Raw genomic sequence first — 10,707 nt, 5'->3', positions numbered from 1 at the left:
TTCTGTAAGGTGGACAATGATTTAAGAGACAGATATTTTTTTATTTGCCTTAGTCTTCTATTAAGGGGTTTCTGCCTTCCTGGAAAAATGCTTATTTCTATCATTGATTGATGTCTTCAGTGAATCACAGTTTAAAACCTGGTTCAAGGGTTAGGTAATTCTTAGTGATATGATTTAATATTTCTAGACAGTAATATTTGCCTTTAAAATATTTTTATATTTTGGGAGTTGGTGCAGACTTTGTTGTTTTACTAGCCACAACAAGAGCCAAGCCTGCAGCAATATTCATGGGAATTTTTTTGCATAAAAAACCGCCAAACAATAAAAAGGCAGAAAGCTTTTCCTGGATTCTTATTATGTCAGAAATAAGAAAAAAAAACACGGTCACTTGTCCTCCACAAGGATGACTGTTACTTAAGGGAAGAGAAGACTCGAGGAAGATTTGATAATAGCCTTCAGTTTTGTTAAAGGTAGATGTGGAAGAGTAAGCACTCACCCTGTTTTAATTGGGAATAGTAATAGAAGATTAAAATGATAATAAGTGACAATAAATTATATAGAGTAAAACTTTCTTACAACATTGAAGTAGTTTGCTTTTAGAGATGAGAGAGTCTCCCAGCACTGTAGGCTCTTCAGAGTAGACTGTGCAAGAATCCATCACAAATGCCAGTGCTGTGTTTTGGAGAAGGCTGAGAGACCAGATATAATGTGATAAGCACTTCCAGCCCTACTTTGCTGTGGGAAGCGGGAGCTCAAGAGCTGCACGTAGAAAGAGTAACACTCTTCTAGAAGAGGAGAGTGGAGAGTGTGCTTCCCATGGTGCCAGTGCTAGACCATCAACCCATACGTAAGGCAAGTGGGAGAGCAGCATTATGATCCATAATGGAAGGATGAGGATGAGGACGAGGAAGGCAGTGCCATTTCTCTATTGTGCCTGCAAGCACTAAGCTCCCTCTGCTTTCATCTGTGCTAATGGAGGAGGAAGCATTTGCCAGCTGCAGGCTGTCTCCAGAGGAGGCACTGACACAATTCCTGTGCCATCCCTGCAGGCACCAGGCTCTGAGAGCTCAGCTGCTGCTTCTGGCCCCCAGCAGTTGCGGCTCAGCCGAGCACGGCACAGCCACATTTACACAAAGTCTCTGCTCAGGAGCTCAGGGTGCTACTCAAGCAATTTCACCCCATTTCACAGAGAAAGGAAGTGGCTCATGGAGTGCCTGAGTGACAGCTCAAAACCACACAAAAGCAGGCAGGTGCTCACTCCCTGTCAGCCTTGGGTAAAACACAGGAATTTGCTCTGCAGTTTTTACCTGAATGAAGCCCTGTTGGTGAAGGAACCAGCGTGTATCCCCAGAGGACCCTCAAAGAAATTTGTTGAGACTTCTTCAAGTTTAAGCCTTCCTTACATGTGTTGATTAATTCCAGCCTCAATAAATGCAGAACAGTGAAATAATGTCTTCTCCCCAGAGGTCTTTAAAAGACTTGTGGATGTGTCAGTTGAGAACATGGTTTAGTGATGATCATGGTGGTGCTGAGTTAAAGGCTCAACCCAATTATCTCAGAGGTATTTTCCAACCCTTACAGTTCCATGAGTCTCTGTGACTAAACATAATGCCAAACTAGGAGGATTCTTTTAACATGTTTAAAACAGCAATGGAGGTACAACAAAAATTAAATAAAATGGATGATTTTAAGTACATTTTACTGATGGTAGTGATGTTGCTATAATTTTGAGAGACTAAATTTGTGCAAAAATATTTCAAAACCAGGCTTTTCCCCTTGTATATCCCATCAGTGCCTTGGGGTTTACATTCCCTGTGGTGGACTCCAGTAAAACATGTCAAATTTAAACTAGAGCTACATTAAAATTTTGGTGAAATTGAAAACTAAGAAGCCTACTGGAAAGTTCACTCTGCAAACCCAGTCTGAAGTTCAATTGGCACAATTCCCATTTTTCCCTTGGATGTTACTGCTGATCCCTTCCTTTATGAGATGAATGAACCTTTGTTTCTTTAAGTACCTGCTGCTTGTGCTATCTCTGTGCCTCACAGTCAGGACAGCAAGTAGTTACATGTTTGTAAAGCCTTTCCTGATCCTGAATTTACAATTCTACTAACTATGATGGGTGACTGCAGAGAAGATCTGTCACAGGCCCCTTTGAAAGAAAAGTGGCAAGAGAAGTGAGTCAGAGGGGATGGATGTGAAAGTTATCTTCCTACCATCTCTTTTCTGAAATAAAGACCATCTGACTCCACCATCCTCTTGAGCAGACTTGATCAGAGCTCAAAAGGAAGTAGATCAGGGAGGTTTTGTCTCAAAGGCAATAGATGTATTGCCTACTAGGGAATTACTTTTTCTCCCAGAGTCCTATTTAGGGCATTTGGATTCTCAAGTGAATGTTGGTATGTAAGCCATGTAAACCTTTTTTTTTTTTTTTGTCATCCAGTTGTATATCCCTACGGTCTGTGGCTGTAATATTACTGTTTTGATTACCTTTTTTCCATTTGCAGCCGCTTGTACTCTCAATAACTTGGTCAACTCTAGATCTAATATTTTCAAAATTTATTTAGAGATTTTAACTAATTATTTTTCCCAGATGATAATTTTGTTTTAGTAGTGTGATCTTTATTGCATTTACCCTTACTAAACTTTGTAGGTTAGAACTGTGCATAGTGTTTTAATAGAAGGTGTTGTGAGATTTTAGCCTCTATTTATATGCCTGAGAATGTGTTTATTCTAAGATTTAATTGCTGTTTATGAAGATGTTGTGTTGTGTTTTAATATTAATGGGTTAATATGAAATGTTTGCAGTTCACAAATGAGATTTTTATAATCAGAGCCATAGCAAGTTGGTCAGAAACCAAGAGAGAAATAATAACATACATATCTGTAATGATCAAACAAATCTATGTCATTATCACCAAGATAATTGTTCTAGAACAGATTTAATATAACAGTTACAAATTTTGGGTGAAATATTAAAGTGCATTTTTTGTTTTATGGTGTGTTGAATTTGATGTTCTATTTTAACATAGCCATTCCATTGAAATGAGTAGATTTAAACCTAGCCCCAAGTCTTTTGTAAACTTTATTCTAACTTAGAACACACAAGAGGAAAGGAATCTTTAAAAAGCTACTGAAGGAGCTAAACCACCTACAGTTAACAGAGTGAGCATCCAGCTACAGTTAACAGGGTGAGCATCCACTGGAACTTCTCTGAGTGACCTGGAAGTGATCCTGACTGTCAAGCTGTGATAGCATCAGTCCCAGGTTGTATCACTTTGCCTTCCCTCCTGTCCTCGTGCATTTGGTAAAAGACCCTTCTATATTAACTCAACTAATGTTACAATTAAGTATTTTTCCAATTCAAGTACAACCTCTGTTGTAAACCAGGGATGAACAGAGGAGCTCTGATTTTTGAAAACCTTGAAATGGTTTGCTTTTCTAAAGAGATACCAACCAATGACCAAAATACATTTCTGTCAGTGACTAACTATTCTGGGTTGATTTTCCCTTTTAAAAGCCTGTGTGTTATGCATGGGACCTCATCAAATAGGAGCTGTTCCTCACCCAAATATAGATCATATATATATATATATTGCTGGGCTGCTGTTGTATTCTCTCTTCACTGAATCAAGGACTGTATGGTTAGAGCAACAGATTGTTTGACATCTGTTCTCAATTACCGATCTTAGTTTACTAATCTTTATTATGAATGGTTTGGTTCTAATATATTAAGTGCATTATGATATATGGTTTTTATAGAACTCAATATAGAATTAAATATCTAATAATGTGTTCCTACTTTTCCAAGAATTCAAAATTTTAAAAATGTTTTTTCAGACTCTTAATGACTTCTTTTCCATTCAGATTTATCTTAGATCACAACAACAAATCTGGCACTCGGATCTTGAAGTCAGTAAAACCATAACAGTTCTTCTGAAGCCAATTAGATGAAGAGCATGTATGTCTCAGAGCTACTGTATCAGATCAAAAAATGAGGTAGATCCTTAGGTTTCTGCCTAAACAAAACAAAGCAAAAAACCCTCAGGCGGATTTAAAGCATGCAATAACGACTCTGGAATTATTCAGAGGTGAATGAGAAACCAATGGAATTCATAAATAAACAGAAGTACTGCTGTTCTGGCAACTCTTCTGGCACAGTCTGGAGACTCAAAATATCAAGGCAATCTTTAGCTGGACTTTAAGAGTGAGAAGTCTGAATTCCTTTCTAAAAAGGTCAAAGAAAAATTGTTGACACTAATCAAGGCTCAAATGAGAAAAAAGGATTCTGAACTGAGAAGACTTCCTGGCATCTTGTCTTGATGGTTTAAGCTCTGTGTCATAAATTACATTATTTATGGATGCCATACACTGAGTCAGCTGTGAAAGTCTGGGCCACAGATAAGTTAAAATTTTACACTGGAATAAAGTCCAGTAAAACACATGTCAAAACTATGATCTATGATTCTGGCTGATTCTTCAGACTCAATGCAGAGAAGAAGTGTACTGAGAAATTAAACGCAGATGTATATGAAGAGAAATTAGGCAATATATGTACACTCATTAAAAGCTTCATGGCTAATTAGTTTTGAAAGCTAAGGCAGAAGGGCAGAGAAAATTCAACTAATTTTCTTTGTTTTCTGTTTCAGATTCTCTCCCTTCTTTTCTATTCTCTTCTTTTGAATAGTGTTGAAAGGGGAATGATGCTGAATATTATTGGTATCAACTATGAAACAGGTGCAATAAAGGAATGAGATGTTATAAAGGACATTAGATACAAGTTCTGTGGTTTGGGTTCCAATTTTGTCCAATTCTGCTGAACCTGTTATGTTGGAGACATCCTGAAAATACAGTGGATTATTTTTTATTTTCCTTTTGTCTTTCATGAGCTGCTTGTACCATGATAGTTATTAGTTTTCCTGGGCATACTGAGACTGGATTATTTTACATGGGAAGTAGTATCGGAACACACCTGTTTCTACCAGACCAGATGAGCATGTGACTGCAAATATTGAAATAGTTTGGTTTTGGTGATATATCAGATCTAAATGAAAAACCTACTGTATCAGCTGAGTCATTACTGAGTCACAGAGAGAAAATTACCATATATGTGTTTGCATTAATGTATTAGAAGCTTGGTAGATGAGAAATGCCTGTTCATCCCTACCATGATCCATCTTAAATCCCCGAGATATTCCCACTCTAAGACACCAAATGTGGTAAGTAGTTCTCCTCATGTACATACTGGTTCATGCTAATCAGTACTACAGATGAGACCTGGAGAAGCTATTTCTTTGATTAGAAGAGACCTTTGTGACTAGGGAATGTGTGCTGGATCCAAATTCAGTCAGGTGTACTAGAAATTAAACAGAAACTCAAGTTGGTACTTGCAGTACTATAGGTACACATCCCCTTTTTATTTCTGTAAGTCTTGGACATGGATATTCAGCCACCACTACTTCCTCTAGGAAGTCTGACATTTATCTCAAGGCTGGAAAATAGGTATTTCTTTTTAGGATGTTCATATCCATGACGTTTGTCCTGTAGTTACGAAAACAGTAATGCAGTACAAATGGTGGTAGGGAAGAGAAAAGGGGTATTGAAATGATGAGTGAATGGCTTGGGTAATTTTTAGAAAGGAGGAAAAGTGTGCTCACCTCCTGTGAATTCCTGTGAATTTGCAGCTGTACAGATTAGAGCAGCTGTCAAATTTCAAAGCTTTTTATTTTCAAGCAGGAAAGGAAGCTAGCTTTGATTTTCTTCATTCCAAGTAAATTTTTAACCACAGTATTAATAAGCAAAAGTATGCTGCCATTTTTGCTTCTGTTTTGCTGATGTGTGTACAAATACTGTTCTGAGGGCAGTCTCATCCAACTTGGAAGAGAAGCTCTTAATTTGTTAATTTTGCTGGAGCTCTGGTGCAGTGAAAATGTCCGGCTGATCATCAAATATATAAAGACTCTGTAAAACCAAAAGTGGCTTCAGACTACAGATGGAACCATGATTAGGTGATAGATAAGTGTGGCGCTTTGAGGATCTAGAGATTTGACTTAGGTATTTAAAGGAGAAGTAAAATGTCTAAGTCCCTTAATGGATCTGTGGTGATTAGTCTATGCAAAGGCTCCTGAAGTCTCAAGAAATGTTTGGGAAGGGTTCATTTTCCTCTAACACAGTGGAAAGAAAACAACTGAGAGTGGAAGTAGTTAAAACAAAGAAAGCAGTTAACTCCTTTACCAAAGCTGTGAGATGTTTTGATGTGGACTGAAATAAGCTGTGAGAAGACACATCTGTCAGAGATAATATTTGAGCTGAAGTCACCTTGTGTCTTGGCAAGCTGTGCAACTGCTGAAACAGAAAATTTTGAATGTGCTGCATATTTCACCATTTGCATACTCAGACCCTTCAGGAGGCTGTCTGAACTTTGTAAAAGAGTGAATATTTGTGTCCTCTGAGTCACACAAAGAAAACACATCCATACTGCTGAGACCTACACAGAATTCAAGCACAGTAGGTACCATCTGGATCAGAAAAAACCCCACCAGTGAATTGGTGAGGATTTGCTGTTCTCTTCTCTTGCTTTCATGCTGATGTCATAGGAATCCCAGCTGATTTCTGTTTTGCTTACAGGATGTGAGTGAAAGGGGAAATTTTGAATCTATTTCATATGCCAGATGAGGAGATCCTTTGCACCACCAGTGACAAAACAATTCAGGCAATTCGCTATCCTCAAACCCCAAAGCTTCCTGTCCATCAAGTCTGCTTTTGACTGTACCTTTCCAAAGAGAGTGGCCAGTGGCTGCTGAGCTGCCCTTGGCAGCTGCCCATTAAGCAAGAAGGACATGTCAGAAAGCAGAAAGGGAAGACTGCAGGGAAGAGGTGCCTAAAAACCATAGGGTATGAGCTAGCAAAGGAAGAACACCTGCCCATGTGCCTCCTGAGGAGGGAGGAGCAGTGCACTGGGAGGGCTTCAGCTCAGCCTGACACCAGGCCATGAAATTGGCTTCAAAGGAAGCACCAAAAGAGGTTTCCTCAATCAAAGGACTACCTGATGTTGGAAGACATGAAAGTAAGGAAATGTTCTGGTTAAACTCCCAACAGTAATAACTTCAGGATTTATAGAAGGATCTGCCTGAATACCTACCCATCTCCCAACGCTTAATTTGTAACAGAATTTTTATTCCTGCAGGAAACTGAGTGATCACTGCCATCTATTGGCAACAAATAAGCTAACATTACTATCCCACTGAGAAAATACGCTAGAAATTACACAATTGACCTGAAATTGAAAGTACTGCTGTTAAAGTTTTTTGTTTTTCTTTTTTTCTTTTAATGACAATATTACTCCATGTGAAATGTGCACTTCTTATGCTAGTTTTCTTTGTCTTAGTTGGATGTTTTTGTCTCTTAAAACACAAATATCCATTTATATGATTTGCATGAGATTGTGCTCCTGTTTCCAGCAAACACATGGCTAGGACATCTTCGAGAGATTGAAAAATTGAAATTTCCAAGTATGAGATAACTTGGTTGCTTGAGGGAAAAAATTCATGCTCATGACACAAATCTTGTGAGAAGAAACACCATAAGATCTTCTCAAAGAAGGCACTGAGCACCACATTCAGTTCCTTGCTCATGGCACAAATCTTGTGAGAAGAAACATCACAAGATCTTCTAAAAGAAATGCACTGTCACATTTTGTTCATTATTAGTACACTGGTCTTAAGAGCAAAGAAAGGAAAAGGCTTGCATCATGGGAGTTCTACTAATTTAAACATGTAAAGGAGAACTGTCCCTACCAGCAGCTATGAAATTAATCACAGGCAAAACAAAGTAAATGATAAACCCCTTATTAATATCTTAAATATTTTCTTTGATATCTGAATATTTAGGGGTACTAATTGTACAGAACTAACAAGTGTAATAATGCACTAAGTAATGTTTTTCAACACTTTTATTTTGAATGTTCAGTGTTTACAAGATTTTCATACCTGTATATAAATAATTCAAAGCTAATTTTAGACACATTCTCTATGGCTCAATGTCACTAACTTTATTAGAAGTTGGAGCTATTTATTCTAGAAAGACATAATATAAATTTACCATGAGTGATGCCATTGCTGCAATTGTGTTGCAACTAACACAAATATAAGTTTTTCTGTTGTGTATAAATTTATACTTCAGTGGCATTATTGCGACTATAAATTTAGGAATTAGTCAAAACAAATTTGGAAGAAGGAAGTTTTTTTCCAATTTGTTGTCAATGGTGTATAGACCTTGCTAAACACATTCAAGGTTGTTAGTTTCTCTTGAAAATTAACAGATGGATTTTTTCAGAAGCCCCAAATTTCCTCCATATTTGTGTTCCAATTATAGATTGCAATTACTTCAGCTGACATCCTTTCCCCTAAACGACCACTGCACATTCACCAAGTAAGATGCCAACAGATGCAAAAGCAGAATGGTGATTCAAATAGCCTAAAATTTCATTTCTCATTCATTTAAGATGAATGTTTTTCAGGTGTTCGGAGCAGTAAACAAAACTTTGTCAACTTGAACCATAAATTAAAATAAAATTGAAGATTACTAGCTTGTAGGAGGAAACTGCTCAGCATAGACTAAGGATTTCAGGGTCTTGTGCTACGGAAATACAAGGCAAGTAAAGCTGCCTGACAAGCTTTATGAATGGCTGTTTGAATTCTGTAAGAGAAAATTTTCATATAGTTGTAATCCTTTTATCTTGAAAGGATTGCTGCTTAAATTACTGTTAACAAAATCAAGAGTGGGAGGCAACAGAGGCCTGCCAGTATTAAGGGGATCAAAGCATGCTGGCATCAATGGATATATTTATGTTGCAGGTTTACTGTATTAAATTATTGAGGTGTTTCAGAAGAGAAGAAAAATTCACTATCAATAGAAGAAATATTATATTGTTAACTTTGGTTTACACTTCTTTCTCTTTGAAAAGAAAGTCTTCTTAATTTGTCATTATCTAATGAATTTTCTGTCAACAGCAAACTGGGAGGACCTGTCAACTCCTTCAGGGCAGAGAGGCTCTTCAGAGAGACCTAGATAAATTAGAGGCCTGGGCAATCACCAGCAATCTGAAGTTCAGTGAGGAAAGAAGAAGGAAAAGAGGAGGGACAGGTAACAATCTCTTCACCCTCATGTCCAGTGAGAGGACCCAAGGGAATGGCCTGAAGTTGTGTCAGGGGACATTTAGGGTGGATACCAGGGAAAAGTTTTTCACCCAGAGCATGGTTGAATACTGAAATGGGCTCCCCAGGAAAATGGCCAAGGAACCAAGCCTGACAGAGTTCAAGGAGTGTTTGGACAATGCTCTCAGGTACATGGTGTGACCCTTGGGGTGTTCTGCACAGGGCCATGAGGTGGACTTGAGGATCCAGGTGTGTCCCTTAAAATACAGTGTATTCTATGATTCTATGAAATAATATTCAATTATTTTATTTTTTTCTTTAAAAGAATACAAAATGTAATATTTTTCTGTACTTGTTTAAGGCTTAGGGGAAGGAGCGATTTCCATATGCAAGACAAAAAGTCTTCATATGGAGAGATTTCCTGCATCTTTCACACTTCTTTCTTGTTATAATTTCCCCTTGTTCTGCATACAAGGGTGTTTCTAAAACACAGTAATTGTGGTTTTGTTCCTTCAGGCCAGTCACTTGTGCTTTCCAGACCCAGAATGACACAGAACCACAGAATGGATCAGGTGGGAAGTGACCACAGTGGGCCATCTGGTCCGACCTCCCTGTTGGAGTAGGGTCACTGGAGAACATTGAAAGGATTGTATCCAGATGGCTCTTGAATATCTTCAGAGAGGGATACTCCACAACCTCTCTGGGCACTGTGTTCCAGTGCAGGGTCACTCACAGAGTACACACCTGTGTGTCTCTGCCTCGGTCTTCTTTCTCCTTCTTGCTCTGTGCATTGGCTGGACAAAACCACTGACTGATTGGTCCAGCCAGCCAGGACTGCAGTCCTCAAAACACTGCTTTTGTGCCTTTGGCCAGCTGAAAGCAGCACCCTCAGGACATTTCTGTGGCTCTGCTGGCCACCTCCATCAGTAGCTGCCAAAATTGAGAGCTTGCTCCTCTGTCTGAAGCAGTGATGTATGCATTACAGCATTTTCAGCCTTTGCTATTGTTTGTTTTTTAGTATTTCCATTAATTTGCCCTTTGGTTTAAAGAGCCAGGATCAGAAAGTCCTCAGAATGAGCTTATTATCCTCTCAGCTCGTGCTTTATTTTTTTTCTCAATGTTGCCAAACGGAGGAATTTTTTTTTTTTACAAACAGGAACAGGAGAAATGTAGGAGCAAATATTGCTGACACGGAAGCCCTACTTCACATAAATATATATTTTAAAATTTAATTAAATTGCTTACATTTTTTCCTTTTGCCTTCCTATTTTCCTCATACTTAATCAAGCTTGAAAAAGCATTTAGTGATGGTTGTTTAATGCAGGACTAAAAAATCTCTGCTCTATCAATTTAACCTCATGCCCTGGATGATATCTTATTGTGATAATGTGCAGTGACAACATCATGACATTTTTTATAATCAGCTGTGGTCCCTGAAATTTTCTTGCCTAATTTTGGCCTTCAGCTGACTCCTTAGAAACTTCATGACAGAGAACAGCAAAAATTCATTATGCTCAACTGGGATAAGGATTTAATTTCTCACAAAAAGTAG

The sequence above is a fragment of the Melospiza georgiana genome, chromosome 1, assembly GCF_028018845.1.
Source record: "Melospiza georgiana isolate bMelGeo1 chromosome 1, bMelGeo1.pri, whole genome shotgun sequence".
Taxonomy (NCBI): domain Eukaryota; kingdom Metazoa; phylum Chordata; class Aves; order Passeriformes; family Passerellidae; genus Melospiza; species Melospiza georgiana.
Note: the sequence above shows the minus strand (reverse complement) of the source record.